General features: G+C 41.1%; 1 long non-coding RNA gene across 5 annotated transcripts in view; it reads right to left on the bottom strand.

Moving 5' to 3' along the window:
- LOC146394530 (uncharacterized) overlaps positions 1-19,839 on the bottom strand; it is a 232,889-nt gene extending 213,050 nt beyond the window's left edge. For all 5 annotated transcript variants that reach the window (XR_014835233.1, XR_014835231.1, XR_014835235.1 and 2 more), the window contains exons 1-2: positions 19,759-19,839; positions 12,697-12,794 (exon numbers count right to left, since the gene is read on the bottom strand). This is a non-coding gene — a long non-coding RNA (uncharacterized LOC146394530). The remainder of the gene's footprint in view (positions 1-12,696; positions 12,795-19,758) is intronic.
- Between the last annotated feature and the right edge of the window lie 2,820 nt (positions 19,840-22,659).

Below are 22,659 nucleotides of genomic sequence, written 5' to 3'. Positions count from 1 at the left end.
GAAGCTTGGTCAGAAAGTCCTCTGGGGCTAAGATAAAAAAGATGAGAATAGAGCCATGTGAAAAAACACATGGAATGACCACTCTTAGCAGAAGGAACCAATAAAGGCCTTGAGAGGGGATATGTAAGATGGGACAGTGACCAAAGCAGAGTTGTACAAGATGGGGTGAAGCAGTCAGCTAAGGTCTGATCATAAATGCTATTGGAGATTTGTTTTTTTATTTTGAAATAATTCTAGACTTACAAAGGACCTGTCTAGATAGCACAGAAAGGTCCTATGTACACTTTGCCTGGACTTCCCTAACATTAACATTTACATAACCATGGTACAATTATCAAAAGTCGGAAATGAACACTGGTACAATACTATTAACTAAGTTACAGATAACATTCAGACTTAACCCATACTAATGCCCTTTTTCTATTCCAGAGTCCAATCTAGGATTCCACACTGCATTTAACTATCATGTCTCCTTATTCTCCTCCATTCTCTGACAGTTCCACAGTCTTTGTCTAACATGACCTTGACAATTTTGAAGAATACTGGTCAGGTATTTGGGGTTGGGTTTTCTGAAGTTTTCTCACAACTAGATTTAGGTTATGGATTTTTGAGAAGGAGAACACCAAGAGGACGCGTCCTTTCCACTGCGTTATTATCAAGCAGTATTTATCAATGTCTTATTACTGGTGATGTTCATCATGGTTACTTGGGTAAAGTGGTATCTACCAGGTCTCTTCACTGTTAAATTACTTTTTCCTCCCTTTCCACACTCTACTCATTGGAAGCATGTCACTAGCACCAGGTCACACCCAAGGGGAAAAGGAAATAAGTTTCGCTCCTTAGAGTACAAAAGACACTGGGAAGGAATCCCTAAATGAAAAGACAACCCACAGTATGGGAGAAAATCTTTGCAAGTGAATCAACTGACAAGGGATTAATCTCCAAAATTTACAAACACCTTCTGCAGCTCCATACCAAAAAAACAAACAACCCCATCAAAAAATGGGCGGAAGTAGTTCCTGTCATGGCTCAGTGGTTAACGAATCCGACTAGGAACCATGAGGTTGCAGGTTCAATCCCTGGCCTTACTCCGTGGGTTAAGAGGCTGGCGTTGCCGTGAGCTGTGGTGTAGGTCACAGCCGCGGCTCAGATCCCGCGTTGCTATGGCTCTGACGTAGGCTGGCAACTACAGCTCCGATTGGACCCCTAGCCTGGGAATCTCCATATGCCGTGGGAGTGGCCCAAGAAATGGCAAAAAAGACCAAAAAAAAAAAAATCAGCAGAAAATCTAAACAGACAGTTCTCCAAAGAAGACATACAGATGGCTGAAAAACACATGAAAAGATGTTCAACATCACTCATCATTAGAGAAATGCAAATCAAAACCACACTGAGGTACCACCTTACACCAGCCAGAATGCCCATCATCAAAAAGTCTCCAAACAGTAAGTGCTGGAGAGGGTGTGCAATAAAAGGAACCCTATTACACTGGGATTGTAAATTGGTGCAACCACTATAGAAAATGGTATGGAGATGCCTCAGAAAACTAAACATAGAATTGCCATTTGATCCAACAGTCCCACTCCTGGGCATCTACCCAGGGACAACCATGACTCAAAAAGACACACGTACTCCAGTGTTAATTGCAGCACTATTTACAGTAGCCAAGACATGGAAACAACCTAAATGTCCATTGACAGAGGAGTGGATCAAGAAGAGGTGGTACATATACACAATGGAATATTACTCAGCCATTAAAAGGAACGAAATACTGGCATTTTTAGCAACATGGATGGACCTAGAAACGATCATGCTAAGTGAAATCAGCCATATAATAAGACACCAACATCAAATGCTTTCACTGACATGTGGAATCTGAAAAAAGGACAGCCTGGACTTCTTCGCAGAACAGATGCTGACTCACAGACATTGAAAAACTTATGGTCTCTGGAGGAACCACTTTGGGGGGTGGGGGGATGTGCTTGGGTTATGGGATGGAAATCCTGTGAAATTGGATTGTTATGATCACTATACAACTACAGATGTGATAAATTCATTTGAGTAATAAAAAAAAAGAGGAAAAAAAAAGACACTGGGAGTTCCCATCGTCATGGCTCAGTGGTGACAAACCCAACTAGGATCCATGAGGATGTGGGTTCAATCCCTAGCCTCACTCAGTGAACTGAGTATCTGGCATTGCTGTGAACTGTGGTATAGTTCACAGACATGGCTTGGATTTCACATTGCTGTGGCTGTGGTATACACAAGCAGCTGCACCTCTGATTTGACCCCTAACCTGGGAACTTCCATATGCCATAGGTACAGTCCTAAAAAGCAAAAAATAAAGGCATTGTGGACATGTTAAAAGCAATACAGTAATAATTTTTTCAAAGAAACCTTGAGTCTATGAAAATATTGTTTTTCCTTAAACTGAAGGTGCATTATATCATTTAGTAGTATAATTAGATTATTTTAAAATGTATAGATAGAGTTCTCCCTGTGGCTCAGCAGGTGAAGGATGCAGAACTGACACTGCTGTGACTCACGTTGCTGTTGTGGCACAGGCTCAATACCTAGCCTGGGAATTTCCACATGCCACCAGTGTGGCCAAAAAGACAAAATAGTGTACAGAATATTGTGTTTGTACACACAATATTGTAGTGTGTTTATGTGTGTGAGTTGGGGTGGGGGGAAGGAGAGAGGGAGAGAGGTTTATCCTGCTTAGTATTCTCTGGGGTTCTTAGATATGTGGTTTGGTGTTTGTCACTAAACTTGGAAAATTCTAGGCCATTATTCAAATAGTTCATCTGCCCTATATTTTCTCTTTTCTTCTCCTAGAATTCCAGTTACACATATGCTAAATCATTTGATATTGTCCCACTGTGTTCAGATGTTCTGTTATGGGTTTTTTTTTAATTAAGTTTTGGTTGGGGTGATTATTATTGATCTATCCTCAAGTTCAATGATTCTTTCCTTTAGCTATATTGAGTCTACTGATAAGCCCATTAAAGACATTCTTTATTACTCTGATCATTATTACTACCATTTCCATTTGTTTCTTTCTCTTTTTTTTTTCTTTTTCCTTTTTTTTTCTTTGTTTTTTTCCAGGCCTGCACCCATGGCATTTGGAAGTTCGCAGGCTAGGGGTCAAATTGGAGCTGTAGCCACTGGCCCATGCCCACACCATATCCCAGCCTTGTCTGCAACCTACACCACAGCTCATGGCAATGCCAGAACCTTAACACATTGAGTGAGGCCAGGGATCAAACCCATGTCCTCATGGACACTAGTTGGGTTTGTTACCTCTGAGCTACAATGGGAACCCCCCCATCTGATTTTCTCAACATATGTCATATGAGTCTCAGTCTGATGATTGCTTGGACTTCCAGGAATATCAGAAGTCATATTAATCTTGACCCTTGTATGCTTCATATTTTTTTTGCTGAAAGCCAGATACCTTGCATAGAATAGTAAATATTTTTATGCTTGGACATGACCATGCCTGTTCTTCTGCTAGGCCTTTAGTAGAGAGGTTTGAATTAAGCTGGATGAAAGATTTATTGTTGCTATGGTTACCCTTAGAACACCACAGGCTTCAAATTTCTCTAGTAATATCTTCTATTTAGGATGTGGGCTGGTTTGCCAGAGTTACTTTCTCAATAGCTCCTCATTTAGCCTTGGATTTTCCATTTGCGCTATTCCGCACCAACTGTGCATCTCTTACAGCTCCCCCAGCTCTATTCCACTGGTTTTTTTGTTTTGTTTTTGTTCTGCTTATTGACTTACGGTAAGGTGCAGGAGACAAGAACATCTTCCAATGGTCCGACTAAGCCTCCATCCTAGGGTAGTGCTGGGTCTCTGACTCTCCAGGGCCTGGCCTTCATAGGTGCTCTGAACTCTCCATCTATAGCTTTAGCCCACTGCATTTTCTTGCCTTTCCTTCAGAAGTAAAGCTTTTTTCCTTCTGTCTTCCTCAAATACAATGGGTTTTTACTAGTGCCTTAAAATAACTGGGTTTGTTGTTCTTCCTCCTCCAAATACAGGCTTTTCTTCCATAGGGAAAGTAAGGAGGAAGGTTTGAACAGAGTTTCAGCAGTGGCTGCTTTATCCCCCCCACCAGGCAACAGCCTGATGGAGCTTTATCAGGATTCTCCTTGGTCTTCCATATAAATCCCTGGTGGAGTTTGTGAAGGAAAATCCTACAAAAGGATGAAGTCTTTAAACTAGCCAATGCTTGGCCTTGAGCAATTCATGAAAAACATTGGGCTGAATCCTTTTACTGGCTTATATGGAGTCAAATAGCATCTGCCTGACATAAGCAAATGTTCAGGTCCTCTATCTCCTGGCAGGAAACCTGACTTGCCTCAGATTTGGGATTATATGATTGCCCTATAACCTCAGTTCTCTGATTTATTCAAGAAAAGTCATTAATTTGCCGTTTGTCCAACTTTTCCTTGTGGTATGAATGGGAAAGACTTTCATTCCAGTGTTCTATATCTCTAAGCTAAAACCAAAAGTCCTTATTGGAAGGTTCTGAGCAATGTGGTAATGTGATAGCATTTATATTAAAAGCTCACTATGGCTATTATATAGAGAATGAATTGCAGGAGTCTGAGGAGAGGACAATGGAAAAGTAGAGAAACCAGATAGAAAGCTATTGTATTTGTTTGAATAAAACATGTTTCCAGCTTGGATTGGCTGCTAGCAGTAGAAATGGGAAGGAGTAAGTATTTCAGGACATGCTCTTGATATGCATAGTGGAAAAGATTTGGTGGTAGAGAGGCTATTAATCAGGATCTAGTTAAGAGACAAAAACCACACCAATAATTTGAAAAGGGAAAATTTCATATAAATATTAACTAGTAACAGGGGCTTAACTACTAAGAATAGTGAAGCTAACTGTGCAGGAATGGCAGATGAAGGAAGCAGCCACTGTCTACAGGGCTTTGGGAGAGAAGAAATCAGCCACTGTCTGTACGACTTTGAGAGAACAGCCAAAGAAGAATTAAATTTAGAGGAAGGAGGGCACCAATTCAGAAATTCAGATCTTATTGGAGAGGGTGGGGCTATAGCCCACTGGATGGCAGAGAAGTTTGCTGAGGTGCCCCAGGCTTAGGATGGTAAGCAATAAACCAGGGTCTGAGGGTCTGAGAAGTTCATGAGAAATCTGCCTGCTATGATGCTGGCAAAACTCGTTAGTTTGTAAATTTGGTAGTAAATTCTAGGTGGATATGCCTATATTCTGACCCAGCAATTTCACTCCAAATATTTACTCAAGAGAAATAAAATATATGTCTAACAAAAGGCATGAAAGAACTTTCTGGAATGATGGAAATACTCCCTATCCTGATCATTGTGGTGGTTACATGTGTGTACACATTTGTCAAACCTCAGTGAAATTTACACTTAAAAATTAATGTTGGGGGAGTTCTCTTCTTTGCGCAGTGGTTAACGAATCCAACTGGGAACCATGAGGTTGCGGGTTCGATCCCTGGCCTTGCTCAGTGGGTTAACGATCTGGCATTGCCGTGAGCTATGGTGTAGATCACAACATGGCTTGGATCCCGCATTGCTGTGGCTCTGGCGTAGGCTGGCAGCTATAGCTCTGATTGAACCCCTAGCCTGGGAACCTCCTTATTCCACGGGAAGCAGCTCAGAAAAGGCAAAAAGACCAAAAAAAAAATGTTGGGGAAGAAAAGGGATATTGGAGATATAAAAAGAGAGAAGAAAGTTTGAAATAGTTGTCTCAAATTTGGAAAATGAATTTACCAGAGAAATATAATAAGATTAGCCAGCAGTACTGAAAGCCTAGTAGAGATTTGTGGTAACAAATTTAAATTGAGAGTCCTCAACAGAGGTTGTGTAATTTTCTCTGGCCAGTTTCAACTTCTCCATCATTGATGTCAAGTAGAAGAATAAGTGGCTGTAACCAGCATTAGAGTTTTGCTTGGGGAGCATGAGAGGGAAAGGACCAAGGGGGCTAGGGGTGTTGGCAAGGAAGAAGTGATTTTAATGAAGACCCAATGGATTATAAGCTGAGTATTTAAAGATATAAAAAGTTTGTTTTGCATAGCATGGCCTCAAATACCAGCCAATCATTTCATCTAGTGCTCAAAAGAAAATTAGCCATCCCTCCCAATGATAGAGGGAAAATGTTTGTTTTGATTATAAGTGGTAACTGCATAAGGAATTTCCAATGGTAATCTTGACTTTACATGATTCCTCCTTACACATTAACTGGAAAACCTAACCCCAAAGAAATACATGACTCTGCTAATATACCAGGAGTCCATCGGCTACCCGTTGTTTCAAAACAAACCACCCTAAAACTTAGTGACTTAAAACAACAACCATTTTATTTGTTCATGATTCTATAGATCAGCAATTGGGGCTGGGTTCAGCAATATGGTTCTTCTGGTGGCTTAGCTGGGACTGAGTGGTGTAAGAAGGCCCCCTCACATGTCTGGCAGTTGGTGTTGGCTGTTGGCTTGCCCACTCATCTCTAGCTGACTGGCCTAGCCTTGTACACATGGAAATGGGTTTTTAGAGCAACAAAATGAAAGCTAGGCACAAGCCCTTTACTAGCATCTGCTTGTATCACATTTGCTGCTGTCCCACCAGCCAAAGGAAGCCATATGACCAAGGTTAGTGTCAATGGGATTGGCAGGAAACTACACAAGGGCAGACAGGGACACGTGGTGCATGGAGGGCCAATACTTTAATCGTCAATGGCAAGGTGATTAGGAGCAGTGCTCTCTTTCTGTAGCCAGTAAATAATAGCTAAAACTAAACAGAAAAGCAAACCACTTTTCAGGAAAAACAATCATTTTCCAAAGAGTATTATAACCTAGTCGAGGATATCTGCAATTTTTCTCAATGTCATAAAATTCTAAAGACAATCAATTTGAAAAATGTACATGTCATAGTACATTTCAGGAAAAGGAGGTCATACCATTAGATGATGATAGTGTTTTAGCAGCTTCGAAAACTTGTTAACTTGGCCCTTATGCTTTGAATGAGTCTATTTGTAGACAGGAGACTGAACCATATGACCTTTAATGTTCTTTTCCAGAACTGAGATTTTTATGATAAAACATTTAGTAATCAGTCTATTATAGCTCATTCTATCTTGGCGGAGAAAATGCCCCTTTTTTTCTTATAAGCACATTCACATACGCCTCTGCATAAAGCAGAGCTCTGAGACAAATGACAGTTCTGTTTCATAATATTTGTCTCCTGACAGAAGAGGACCAGCTCTTGAATTATTGCCTCATTAGTGAAAATAAAAATCATTGACAACTCCCAGAATTATGAGAATGAAAATATTGAAACTTTGGTTTATAAGGGCTCTGACTTTCATTTTTCTTTGAACACTAGAAACTTGCATTTCTCTACCCCTATTCCTAGATCAGTTTAAAGGCTGTAGAGGAAATGTTGAAGTTTAGAAGTAGAAGAAAAAATCAGGTGTGGACAAAGAAAAAAAGAAGTAATCATTATGTTTCATAATGATTAGAAGTGAAAATACAGTTTTCATTGTTCTCAAAAGAATACCCTCTTATCATTAAAATTCTTATTTCATGTAATATCATGAAAAGAGAGCTTTGCTGACCCAGAATTAGATCCCCAAATTTTTTATTTGCTCTGCTGTCACAGTAAAGCTTTGGGAAACTTGTAATTGCCTGAGTACCCAAAGGTTATGGATCAATCACTCGGCGTGCCTGTCATGCAAACTTGCAAGTCTGAGAATACTCAGAGAGGCTGGGGATCTTTTTTCACCAAAGCAAAATGGCTTATTGTTAGATCTGGAGGAAAAACAGAGGGAACGGAAAATGCTATTGAGTGTACTTAGTGAGAAACATCATTTATATCTGACAGTAGCACAATTTTAATAATGAGGCCAGCAGGGAGAAGACAGAGAGCAGGAAAGACCTTACAAGGAGAGCTTTGCTCAGCGAGCCAGCTCAGCTGGTATGAAGTGGACCCAGAAGTCCACAAGGGAAAAGAATATTATATTTTAAAAATGCAGTGTGCAGCATTTACTTTTATTTTTAGAGGAAAAATGTTTGAGTTGACCCTACCCAGTGACTTCATCACAACTTTATTCTGGCCAGCTAAACTGTCTTGGTTAGACACATCTGAAGTCTTCTTAAATTGACTATATTTTTGTCAATTATTCCAATATTTGATATCATCCTTTAATAAAAGGAAATTTCACTTTTGCCAGAAGTTAGTATTAGGGCGAATCACATGGAATTGCCAATATTCTACTATTTTTGACCCTAAAGCTGCAACTTCATACGGTTTAGCTTCCTATAGTACCTATAAGCAATTATTATATGATAGATTTGGCATTTTATATTTGGGAGGATAGGATGGGTTATTTCATAAATGGTCCTAGGATTATTAGACAAGCATTTAGGAAAAAGTAAAGTGGGATCCCTACATCGATCCACAGACAAAAATTAATTCTAGATATTACTATTTAGTTAAATGTTAAAATGACAGAAAATAAGAGACTTTGGATGAATATTTACATAATTTGGGAGGGTACGCAAAGCATTTATCCAAATAGCCTAGGATGAAGCCTTAACAAATTTAAATATGATTTTTAAATGCCAAAACATCAACATGTATCTTTTTAAAACTCTGTAAACAACATTAAAGCACAATTTTAAAACTGGATGAGATATTTGCAACATAAATGGCAGAAAAACTGAGACTCCTAATATCTAAAGAACTCTTAACTAGTAACAGGCAAGGGATCAATACTCCATATGAAAATGAACAATTTCTGAAAGGAGACACACAAATCCCAGGAAAACTCACAAGGGACAATTGAAAACATTATTGAGATACCAAGCGCCACCTTTCAAATTAATAAAGTAAAAAGAATGGCAACACAAGCAATGGTAAGAATACAGGAAAATAAACATTCTTATGCATGGCTAGAGAAGTAGGGCTAAATTCATGCTTTCTAGAGGTCAATTGGTAATTTGCGTCAAAAATACTCAAACTCTGCATATCTCCTGAGCCCACAATTCTACCTTTTGCCAGTCATCTTAAGGATAAACCCACAAGTGTATCTGAAGTTACATGTGTATGTCATCACAATGAAAATTTTGAAACTAAATATCGTAAAATAATGGAATTGTTCAAAATTCATGACACATACCAAGGAAAACACTATGCCAGGGATAAAAAACACATTATGAAAAATATTTTTAGGCATGAAGAAACTATGCTATTAGATGAAAAGAAAAAAAATCAGGCTCTAAGTCAGTATGTGCACTGGACAACCCACAGTAAGGGATCTGATTCACACTGTGATTTGATTTGGATACAGGAGCCCTGGTGCCTTATTTCCTGGTCTTGGCAGATCACTGATACCCAAGAGATGCATGATCATGATGTCAGTACCTACATGGAACATAATGACATCCCAATTTAACCTCCTTCTCCAGAGCAGGGGGAGTGGATTGTCTAGAATCGTTCTGACATAGTTCTAGGTTGTCATGGCAGTGGCAATGTAGGAAGGGCCAAGATAAATCCAACTTTTTGTGGCCTGGTTCAATAAACACTGATAGCAGTAAAAACTTATTATTATCCCAGGTGCACCTTCTCCCTGTCCCCAACACTTTTTTTTTTTTTTTTTTTTTTTTTTGGTCTTTTGCAGGTCGCACCTGTGGCATACGGAGGTTCCCAGGCTAGGGGTCCAATCAGACCTGTAGTCACTGGCCTACACCTGAGCCACAGCAATGCAGGATCCAAGCCGCGGCTGTGACCTGCACCATAGCTCACAGCAACGCCAGATCCTTAACCCACTGAGTGAGGCCAAGGACTGAACCTGTGTCTTCATGTATACTAGTCAGATTTGTTTCCACTGAGCCACGATGGGAACTCCCCAACACTTTTTACTCCCTTTATCCTGCTTTTTACTTGGTTCTCCATATACATCACCTTCCAATACTATCTATAATTTACATATTTGTAATTTTTATTATCTGTCTCCCCCTACTGGTATGAAGGTAGAGGTTTTTGTCTGTTTTATGCATCACTGTATATGCTCAAGACTTAAAACAGTACCTGGGAAGTAGCTGAAAGGAATCCGACTAGTATCCATGAGGATGAGGGTTTGATCCCTGGCTTTGCTCAGTGAGTTAAGGATCTGGCATTGCCATGAGCTGTGGTGTACGTCACAGATGTGGCTCAGATCTGGCATGGCTATGGCTGTGGGGTAGGCCAGCAGCTGTAGTTCTGATTTGATTCTTAGCCTGGGGACTTCCATATGCAGTGGGTGTGGCCCTAAAAAGCAAAACAAAACAACAAACCAAAAACCAAAAAAAAACCAGCACCTGGTACACAGCAGGACCCAAAAAAACTATTAATCAGACAAGTGAATGAAGAGAAGCTCATATTTGCTGTCTATGTACCATGTATCTATACATCAGGCACCTTAATTCCATTAGTTAAGGACAGCTTTTAGGAAAAAAGATCACAAAAGAACACCATGAGGGGTAGTGGAGACTCAACCTCTATGCTTTGCTTATGGTTGTAAGGGTGGTAAGACTTGATTAGAGATAAGTGAGCCAAATGTCTCTTTTTAGGGCAGCATCCACAGTGTATGGAAGTTCCCAGGCTAGGAGAAGGTTGGATCGGAGCTGCAGCTGCCGACTTACTCCACAGCGACAACATCTGCAGTCTACACCACAGCCTGCAGCAACACCAGATCCTTAACCTACTGAGCAAGGCCAGGGATTAAACCCGAATCCCCACAGACACTAGGTCAGGTTTTTAACCCGCTAAGCCACAATGGGAACTCCCAAATGTCTTTTTAAGGTAACTTGCAGAGCACCTCTTTCTCCCCACCAACTGTCCCTGTGAGACGCTCCCCACTGAATCAACAGTGGGGACCCCAAAGTGAGACAGCTGAGAAGACCCCTTCATTCAATCTACTCTAGGTTTACAGCTGATAAGCATTTCTCCAATAATTCACAATTCTGCATACAGGAGCAAAGGAGTATGTGACAAAACATACTCTGAATTACATCGGAATTACACTGAATTACATCTCAATGAGGAGAATAATTGCAATACCAAGCAGACATTCACAGCGGTGGTCATTTCTAATGGATTTTTTTTAATCCATATTTTTTTACCTCACTACTTAGAATCTTTCTTTGGCCTTCTATATTAAATTCATCATTCTCAGAAGGATTGTCCTTTCACCCTAAAAAAGACTATTTTAATCAGACTTCATAATAATGTTCATTATATTTTCCCGCTGAGCAAGATCAGCTTTGAGCTTTGGGTAGAAGCGAGGTTTAAGAATGTATGTCCTGCCCTCCTTCCCTTCTCCCCATGTTATGTGCCATAGCTCCCGGCTTTTGCCTCTTTGCTGATCATTAGTTTGAATGTGCCTACAATGAAGCAAGCCTTCATTTTTATGCTTTAACAAAAGAAAAAAAAAAATATGACTCCTCCTGCAAGTATAAAACCGCCAGGTTTCACAACATGAACAGGAACTTCAAAATTATTGCCAGTTCCTGACATGCAGATAATTCTTCCAGAATTACAGTTTTTCCAGTCCAAATTATACTTGAAAAACTACCAGCTCCCTGGAATAAACTCTATGAAATGTCCAGCTCATACCACCCCTTAATAACAGGAAGAACACTGCTTCATATTTCTCCCTAGAAAGGCAATGCTGTCTAGTTGATAACAGATCAGAGTTGACACCGGAAAACCTGACTGTATTTATGATTCTACTCTTAGAGGCTGCATTTTGGGTTTTTTTGCTTTGTTTCTCTTCTCCTCTCCTCACTGCTCCCTCCCTTCTTAACCTCTCTCTCCCTGCCCCTTACTCCCTCCTAAAATGAAATACCTGTTATATTAAAACTTAGAGTACTAAGCGATGATGACGATATAGAGGAAGTGGACCTTTCCTATGTTGCTGGTGGAAGTATATAAAACAGCACAATTGCTTTGGCGAAAGGCTTGGCAGTTTCTTACAAAGTTAAAGCAAATGTCTAACGTATAACCCAGCCACTCTGTTCCTAAGTGCTTACTCAAGGGAAATGAAAACATATGTCCACCAAAAGACATAAGATGCCAGAACAGCATTATTCATAATATCCCCCAACTAGAAACTACACAAATATCCATCAAGAAATGAATGATGTACAAGTTGTGGTAAGTTTGTACAATGGATTACCACTCTGCAATAAAAAGGGATGAACTGCTGATATATGCACTAACACAGGTGAATATCACCAACAACATGCTGAATCAAAGGTAGACACAAAGGAACACATACTATATGGTTTTCATTTACATAGTTTTCATTTACATAGTTTTAGAACACATAAAACTAAACTATGGTCATATAAATAAAATCGAGAGTTCCCTGGGGTCACAGGGATGGCAATGGTGTAGGAAGATTGCTTTAAAAGGGAATAAAGGAACTTCCTGGTGGAGTGGAAATGTTTTACATCTTCATTGGTGTGGTAGTTTTTAGGCTGCTAATATTTGCCAAAATTCACCAGACTATATACTTAATATCCATGCATGATATTGACTATAATTTATATAATAAAATTGACTGAAAATTTCAGACTGGGGTCTAAACAAAGGCTTAGAAAGAAAATTTTTTGCCAGACTACACAGGTGGATCATCTATCAGCCCCTCTGTAAACTCACCAAGTGATAGGCTGGAGGACTGTGGCTGAATCCAGGTCTGTTGGTAAAACTCCTGCTATCTGCTTCCATTACATTCAATACCCACAGAGTGCTTCATTCTGCAAGATAATATGGTGGGCATTATTGGAGACAAAGATTAATAATTCAGAATGTCTACTCTTGATTTATTGCTAATTTTTTTGGCCTAGTGGTGATTAAAAAAAAAAGGGCCATGCACTTAACTAATTACTATAAAATAAAGACTATTAAGTGGATAACATAGGACCATGCTTAATGAATACTTACTCAATACCTGGAAACATCCCAACAGCCTATTGGAGGTCTTATTTATATATGATTTCTAAGCACTCTGGCAAGAATTTTTACGGATGCTTTGCAGCCCAAAAATGGGTTAGCAAACACTGGTTAAGACACTTTTAAGAAGTTGGAAGGCACTTTTAAGAAGTTGCCTTCCTTCCCCTAGGAAGGTGGCCAGAAATGTCGAGAACAAGCCTAAGAGGGTGATGAGTCAAAGGATGGCACCTACTTAGAGACACAGGGATGGGAATGATGGAAGGTAGGCAACAGAATTGTCAAGATCAGGGCTGCACAAACAGTTTCACATGGTCTTGGTCTAGGTCTTTATTAAAGGGAGATGTAAAACTGAAAGGGCACAAAATCTCAGATTATCATCAGAATAGATAATTTCAGTGATTTCATACAAAGTTTCTTTCTTCCTCCCTCAAAGTGCTATGAAAACAAGCTGGTTTAGGCAGTTGTCCTGAACCTCTGCCCAAGTGATGACTCAGGGATCTAGGTGCTTCCATTTTCTGACTTCAAGGTAGCTCTTGTGCTATCTAGCTAATAGATGAGGAAACAAACATATCAACAATTGTGTGGCATATTCTGTAGGTCAGGCTTGGAAGTGACATACATCAATTCTGCCCACATGTCATGGACCAGAACTCAGTCACATGATCCCACTTATTTTTCTTTTTGGTTGCTCCCACAGCATGTGAAAGTACCCAGGCCAGGGAAAGAACCAAGCTGCTGCAGTGACAACCCCAGGTCCTTAACTCACTGAACCACAAGAAAACTCCACATGATCCCACTTAGATGCAAGGATGGCTGAGAAATTTGTTTAGCTGTGTTCCCAGCATAGAAAAGAACCAGATTGCAACACCAACAGTCAGGACCACAGCAAGGCTACTTACTGAGCAATTCGACAACTACAAATTTTCAGTGTTCAACTGCTCGAGGGCAGCTGAAAGAAATGACATAAAATTGGAGTGAGGGTAGGGAAGGTAGGTAGCACTCCAGAAAATGCTATGTTCCTCATTGGGAATAAGTGAGCAAATCATCGCAGTTGAAACCGTAAGAGCAGCCCTTTGCCACAAATGTCAGGTGATCCAAGAGCCCAAAAAGAAAAACAACAGAGGTCTGGGGTCAGAGTAAATCTGCCAAAGACATTATAAAATGATCCTCATGCTTTCAGGAACCCCAAGCCTGGAATTAGCACATTGTTCAGAGCAGGAGGAGACTGAATTAGGTCAAGTGATTTAAATTGTCAGTTGGTATAGCTTCAGAAGTTTCACTGATAGCTCATACATTATTAGTTGGGGTCTTGATTTTTTTTTTATTTTTTTGCTTTTTAGGGCTGCACCTGTGGCATATGGAGGTTCCCAGGCGAGGTGTCAAACTGGAGCTACAGCCACCAGCCTACGCCACAGCCACAGCAAAGCAAGACCCGAGCCATGTCTGTGACCTACACCAAAACTCACGGCAAAACCAGATCCTTAACCCACTGAATGAAACCAGGGATTAAACCCGAAACCTCATGGTTCCCAGTCGGATTCGTTTCCGCTGCAGTACAATGGGAACTCCAGGCTCTTGATTTTTTGCCTTTGTTTATATAGACTCAAACATGAGGGACATTTCCTCAAAAGTTCAACATAGAAGTACCACATGACCTAGCCATTCTACTTCTGGATATATACCACAAAGAACTAAAGGCAGGGACTCAAATGGCTATCTGCCCTCCCATGTTCATAGCAGCATTATGTTTTTTTTACCACTGTACAGCATGGTGACCGAGTTACACACACATGTATAATTCTTTTTTCTCACATTACACGTTCCATCGTAAGTGACTAGACAGAGTTCCCAGCATAGCAGCATCATTCACAATAGCCAAAAGGTGGAAACAACCCAGAGGTCCATCAACAGATGAGTAGATAAAGAAAATGTAGTATATATGTACATTGGACTATTATTCAGCCTTAAAAAGGAAAGAAATTCTAAAACATGCTACACTATAGATCAACCTTGTAAACAGTATGCTGTGAAATAAGCCAGACACACAAAAAATATTCTATGATCCTACTTATATGAAGTATCTAAGATAGGCAAATCCATAGTGATATTAAACAGAATAGAACCTACCAGGGGCTGTGTATGTTCAGGGGAGGGGAGTTACGGTTTAATAGGTACAGAGATCATGAAAAAATTCTGGAAATGAACTCAACAGCAAAAAAGCCAACAACCCAATGGGAAAATGGGCAAAAGACCTGAATAGAAATTTCTCCAAGGAAGAGATACAGATGGCCAACAAGCACATGAAAAAATGCTCAACATCCCTGATTATTAGAGAAATGCAAATCAAAACTACCATGAGATACCACCTCACACCAGTCAGAATGGCCATCATTAATAAGTCCACAAATAACAAATGCTGGAGTGGGTGTGGAGAAAAGGGAACCCTCCTGCATTGTTGGTGGGAATGTAAGCTGGTACAACCACTATGGAGAACAGTATGGAGGTACCTTAGAAATCTATACATGGAAGTACCATATGATCCAGCAATACCACTCTTGGGCATATATCTGGACAAAACTCTACTTAAAAAAGATGCATGCACCCGCATGTTCATTGCAGCTCTATTCACAATAGCCAAGAGCTGAAAACAACCCCAATGTCCTTCAACAGACAATTGGATTAGGAAGATGTGGTATATATACACAATGGAATACTACTCAGCCATAAAAAAGAACGACATAGTGCCGTTTGCAGCAACATGGATGGAACTAGAGGCTCTCATACTGAGTGAAATGAGTCAGAAAGACAAAGACAAATACCATATGATATCACTTGTATCTCGAATCTAATATACAGCACAAATGAACCTTTCCACAAAAAAGAAAATCATGGACTTGGAGAAGAGACTTGTGGTTGCCTGGGGGGAGGGGGAGGGAGTGGGATGGATGTGTTGCTTGGGGTTAATAGATGCAGACTATTGCTCATAGAATGGATTTACAAAGAGATCCTGCTGTGTAGCACTGAGAACTAGGTCTAGATACTTAAAACGCAGCACGACAATGGGAGAAAAAATTATGTATACATGTATGTGTAACTGGGTCCCCATGCTGTACAGTGGCGGAAAAAAGTGTGTTGTGGAAAATAACAATAAATAATAAACTTTAAAAAAATTCTGGAAATGAACAGTGGTGATAGTTGGACAATGTTGTGAATGTACTTAATGCCAATGAATTGTGTACTGGAAGTAGTTAAAAGGGTAAATCTCATGTTTTGGAGATTTTTACCACCATGAAAATATTTTAATGAAAGCATAGGCTCTATAATAAAGAAACAAATACTGTGCTAAAAGCCAGACAGAGAAAGATTCCAGTTGGTAAATGTAGATTAGAAGAATGGAGAAAAGCTTCATGGAAGAGATAATTACATCTTGGAGAACATCAAGTTGGAGATTAAAAGCAAGAGCAGAGAGGATGGACATATTCCAGGCAGTGAGGAAATGTAAGCAAGGGCAGGGTCAAAAAAGTATGTAGCAGAGTTCCCGTTGTGGTTCAGTAGATTAAGGACCCAACGTTGTCTCTATGAGGATGTGGGTTCTATCTCGGCCTTGCTCAGTGGGTTAAGGATGAGGCGTTGCCACAAGCTGTGGCATAAAGTCGCAGATACAGCGCATATTTTGGTTGCTGTGGCTGTGGTGTAGGCCTCAGCTGCAGTGCCAATTCAACCCCTAGCCTGGGAACTTCCCTATGCTGCAGGTGCAACTGTAAAAAGAAAAAAAAAATGTATGTAGCATATCTAAGAAATGGTGATTTGTCCTGTTTATTCACTATACCTCCTGCTTTCCTTTTTGGGGGAGCTGACACTCACCCCTTTGAACTTTGTTAGGCAAGAGCTGGTTCCTATTACCAAATGCAGGCCAGGGGTCCCCAAGTGAGCTTCAGCAAACTGCCACTTGGCTTACTATGAACAGGCAAAACCCTCAGGAACATTTCCACTTGGTTCCTACCAGAGAAGTTTACATAATTATATAATACACACATCACCTTTTTCCTGCAAGAGTCATTGTGTTTCAAGGGATTTTTGTCCACAGAATATGTTTATATGTTGTCAGACACATGGATGGATATTTTTTTCTTTTTTTGTTTTTTACAGCGGCATCTGTGGCATATGGAAGTTTCCAGGCTAGGGCTCAACTTGGAGCTACAGCTGCCAGCCTAGACCACAGCCACACCAACCTGGGATCCAAGCTGCATCTACAACCTACATCACAGCTCACAGCAACACTGGATCCTTAACCCACTGAGCAAGGCCAGGGATCGAACCCTCATTCTCATGGATACTAGCTGGATTCCTTTCCACTGCACCACGAAGGGAACTCCCTGGATGGATATTTCTGAAATGCTAATTAAAATCTTTTCTCCCCTCTCCTTTGTTTTTTCCTTATCAAGCAGGTAGCTGAGTGTGTGCCTGCTGCCATAAGGCAGGAATGCAGCAGGGTGGCCTTTTGCTGTGGTTTTGGTTTTTAACTGCAGTGTAGTTGTCATATACCGTTACAGTAAAATCAGACAAGGTAGTTGCTGAGAACCTTAGAAAAGTTAGGCATGGCTCTTTTCTCTAGGCAAGGCATCATTTTAATTCTCTTAAAATCGGTAAGATAGAAGTTTCTGAACACCAATAGTCAAGTTTCCCAATTTATGTCTGGGGAATTTTAACTTTTTATTCCCTATCCAAGACAATTCTCAGTGACATCAGGTAGTGTATAACCTGCAGAGTTTCCAGTCTTCTGCTCAAGATGACTTCATCATCCCTCTGCTGAACTTCCCCTGTATCACAAGCTGCTGTAGCTTATCTGGCCTCGGGAGTAGATGGACCTCACTCCACAGCCAAGCCCTACAGGCCTGCCTGGCACACTGTTTCAAAGATGGGAGATGTCCTAATCATTTTATTCCTTGTCCTGGGACAGAAGTGAAGGGCTGAGGAGGCAGTCAAACTGGCCACCGTGCTTCATCCCAGGGCAGTCTCTCTCTAGTAACATAATTTCTCAGCACATATTTTCTTTTTTCTTTTTAATGGCCCCACCTGTAGCATATGGAAGTTCCTGAGCTAGGAGTACACATCAGAGCTGCAGCTGCCGGCCTACACCACAGCCGAAGCCATAGGGGATTCTAACCACGTCTGTGACCTACACCACAGCTCACGGCAAAGCCAGATCCTTAACCCACTGAGTGAGGCCAGGGATCGAACCTGCATTCTCATGGATACGAGTTAGGTTCTTAACCTGCTGAACCATAAAGGGAACTCCTCAACACATATTTTTATAGTAGAAAAATCAGAGTGTAACCTAAGTGATCAAAATTAACAGCACCAGTAAAGGGCAAATGGACATGGCTTGCCTCGAGATGAGACAGCCTAGGTACACACCTTAGCTTGCCTGAAAGATAGCCCCTGGTAGCTTTCAGGGAATTTGGGAGCCTCCTTGTACTTAGTGCTTTTGGCAGGAAGATGTACCCTCTCTACATCTGCTTCTTGAACTTCACTGTGCTTACCGATCACCTGGAAATCTTTCTCAAAATCAGATTCTGGATCGGTAGGCCTGAGGTTGGGGCTCAACATCCTGCATCTCACAAGCTCTTAGACGGCTTGGGTGCTGCAGTCTTAGAGCCAAACTTGGAGCAGCAAGGTCGTAACGCAGTGGTTCTCCAAGTGTGGTCCCTCAAGTGTAGACCAGCAGCAGCAGTGCCACCTGGGAACTTGTTAGAGATGTAAATTCAAAATTCCCAAACCCACCCCACCCCCCACAAGCTATTTAATTACTCAATCAGAAACTCTAAGCATGGGGTCCAGTCTAGCCGGGGCCAGGACTAGGATTAGGCAAAACTGAAAGAGGTTTTCTTAGGGTGGGGTGGGGGGTGGGAGTGGGGTTGTGCAAGGGCAAGGTCAGCACCCGAGAACAATTTCTGTCTTCCAAGCCCTCCAGGAGTTTCTAATGAAAGCCACAGTTAAGAGAACCTTTGTTTCCTTTCTTCTCAATTAGCTCAGTGAGCTAGCAGCCTAATTGTATTTAAATTATCTGGGTCTCAGCTCAGATGCACTGAATCAGAACCTTTGGGAGTAGAAAAAAATCTTCATCTGGCCCATAAAGGGATGTGAATGAGAATGCTCATCAAAGAGCTGTTTGTCCTGGGAAGGATTTGGAAGAGAAAAACTATGTATCAATCATGATACACTGAATAAGCACAATGTGTGGAGACATACTGCAGTTAGTGGCAAAGAGCCAGACATACCACAGAGAAAAGTGACAAGGGCACAAAAGGAAAGCAATGGATGAAAATTGTAAGAACCACAATTTAAAGCACAACACCATTCGTGTAAATTTAAAATACACATTTTTAAAAATACACTTTTTCAGCAAAGATCCATGAACAGAGAGAATACCCGAGGGGAAATGCAATGAGAATGAGGACCAAGGATAAGGCAGGGCGGAGGTGGGGGGGAGTAGATTGGCATATATAGTAGATTGTTTGCTTAAGCAGACAAACAAGATGAAAGAGAAGAGCTTTGCACAGATGGAGGTGCCAACTCGCTCTGAACTGGGGAATATGATTAACTCAAGGGCAGCACGAGGTCCACTAGTTGGCAGAGTGTGTAGCACTCTGTTGGGCTGCACCCCCATAGACCTACAAGGCCTGCACTTTCCCAGCTTCAAGACTGAAGAAAGAACCTGGAGTCGGTGACAGAGACATCAGTGGTTTAATGGACAGGGGGGCTTACTTGTCTGAAGCAAGGTCCCGGAGCAAGACCTCCTTGTGTGCGGAACATGATGGACAGGACAAAGCAACGCTCCTCGCTTCTGAGGGAAGGGGAGACGGCCAGTTACAGGGAAAATGAAGTCAGGTTGGCTCATTAGTTACCAGGGAAACCAGCGAGGGGCACGCCCCTCACCACCCCTTTGATAAAAACACTCACCAGCTGGGGCCCAGGGTGAGGACACAGGAAGGTTAGTTACACACACAGGCTACAGGTGAATTAGGCACTGGTCAAGCAGGGGATGAACAGAGAGCAAGACTACAGCCATCTTGAGTAGCCTGAGCACAGACAGTCTCTGCAGGAGTCAGGAAATTCATTGAAAACAAGAATGCCAGCAGAGTCTTCTGCATACCTCTGACATCTTTAATTCCAAAGTATTTTATTTTCTAGCACTTTTGTGATTTGGCTGCCACATAATGTTTCAGTCACCTTGCCTGACTCTTTGCAATCCAGCAATACAGTAAATGTCATAATGTTTTCCTCTCCCAGATTTTTATTCAAGCTGTGTCTCCTGCCTAAACACCCTTTTTATCTCTCTTCACCTAGGTAACTGGTATTTAGTCTTTATAACTCAGCTCAGGTGCCATATCATCGGGAAAGTGTTTCTGACCCCTCCAGCTGCGTTAAGTTGATCCATTGGCTTTTACAGCACTGGATTCTTTGGTCATGGAGTATTATACTGAAATCATTGATTTTGTGTTTCTAAAGCTCTCCACCCCTGAACTTGCTCTTAGCACCTTTTCTTCCTCAGTGCCTGTCGATATTGTACCTGCAATTCAATAGGTTTTGAAATGTGGTATGATTCACCCATAAAGCAGGTGCGGGAGGGCTTAACCAGCACTTACATAAGACCTGTTCAGAAAGCACTTAATAGCACTTGAGAACTAAATTTCAGAGAAGGATAAGGTGGAATTTCACTATAACAACCAGCAGCAAAATCAGCCCTCTGTAGTCACAGGGATCCGTCATGGCTCCCTGTCTGAACAGGCCAAGATCCGAAGCAGGAGTCTGCAGTTCTCCCTGTGACTGGTTGGCAAAAGATTTCCATCCCTGCCTGATACTGCCATCTCCAGGGGACTAGTTGATTTTCATCCAGCTGCAGGCCTCCAGCTGCTGGGAGAAAGTCACAGCTCTGAATGAAAATCCCCTTCATCAGTGGTCTGAAAGATAGCTCATTCTTCCCTTTCCTCTTTCAGGTCTCTGAGACAGGTGTTGCAGACCCTACGTTTTCCAGCCAGGTAGAGACCAGAAGACTATTTTACACTGTTTCCTCATCTACATCAAATAATTTCTGAATGTATAGTGTTACATGGTGGATTGATGTAGAAAATTGGAATGCTCATGCCTTAAAATATTCAAAAACCCTCCATAGAGAAAACGTTTGCAATCATAGCCATGCTCCCCTCTGACAGAAAGGAAAATAAAAGTTTTATTTAAATTGGTTATGCCCGTTGCGCAGCAGAAACAAATCCGACTAGGAACCATGAGGTTGCAGGTTTGATCCCTGGCCTTGCTCATCGGGTTAAGGATCCGGCGTTGCCTTGAGCTGTGGTGTAGGTCTCAGACGCGGTTCGGATCCCGAGTTGCTGTGGCTCTGGCATAGGCCGGTGGCTACAGCTCTGATTCGACCCCTAGCCTGGGAACCTCCATAGGCCACGGGAGCAGCCCCAGAAAAGGCAAAAAGACCAAAATTAAAAATAAATAAATAAATAAAATAAAATGAATTTTCCTCCAACATCGCTAATCATCAGGGAAGTGCAAATCAAAACCACAATGAGATATTACCTCTCATTTCTCAGAATGGCTATTATCAAAAAGAACACAAAAAATGCTGGCAAGGATGTGGAGAAAAGGGAACCCTCACATACTGTTGATGAGAATGTAAGTTGGTGCAACCATGCTGGGAAAAACAATACAGAGGTTTCTCAAAAAACTAAAAATAGGAGTTCCTGTCGTGGCGCAGTGGTTAACGAATCCGACTAGGAACCATGAGTTTGTGGGCTCAGTCCCTGCCCTTGCTCAGTGGGTTAAGGATCCGGCATTGCCGTGAGCTGTGGTGTAGGTCGCAGACGCGGCTCGGATCCCGCGTTGCCGTGGCTCTGGCATAGGCCAGTGGCTACGGCTCCGATTCGACCCCTAGCCTGGGAACCTCCATATGCCACAAGAGTGGCTCTAGAAAAGGCAAAAAGACAAAAAAAAAAACCTAAAAATAGAACTACCATGTGACCCAGCAATTCCTCCCCTGGGCACATATCTGAAAATAACAAAAACACTAATTCAAAAAGATACATGCACCCCGATGTTCATAGCAGCATTATTTACAATAGCCAAGGTGTGGAAGCAGCCTAAGTCTTCATCAATAGATGAATGGATAAAGAAGACTATATATATATACACATACACAATATACATACATACATGCATACATACATATATATACACACATACACAATGGAATAGTACTCAGCCATAAAAAAGAATGAAGTATTGCCTTTTGCAACAACATGGAGGGTATAATGCTTAGTGAAATAAGTCACAGAATGACAAATACTGTATGATATTACTTATATGTGGAATCTAAAATACAACAAACTAGTAAATATAACAAAAAAGAAACAGACTTGCAAACCAGTAGTTACCAGCAAAGAGAGGAAAGGAGAAAGGGGCAAAACAGGGATAGAGAACTAAGAGGTACAAACTACTATATATAAAATGAGCTACAGGGATATATTGCACAACTCAGGGATTATAATCAATGTTTTCTAATAACCATAAATGGAGTACAACTTTTAAAATTGTGAAACACTATACTGTATACCTGTAACATATAATATTGTACATCAACTACAGTTCAGTTTAAAAAAA

The sequence above is a fragment of the Sus scrofa genome, chromosome X (genome assembly GCF_054392235.1).
Source record: "Sus scrofa isolate SSC_HxYL_T2T_F1_AM1 chromosome X, Sscrofa_HxYL_maternal_Yorkshire_Landrace_v2.0, whole genome shotgun sequence".
NCBI lineage: Eukaryota > Metazoa > Chordata > Mammalia > Artiodactyla > Suidae > Sus > Sus scrofa.
This window is presented reverse-complemented; position numbering and strand designations above follow the sequence as displayed.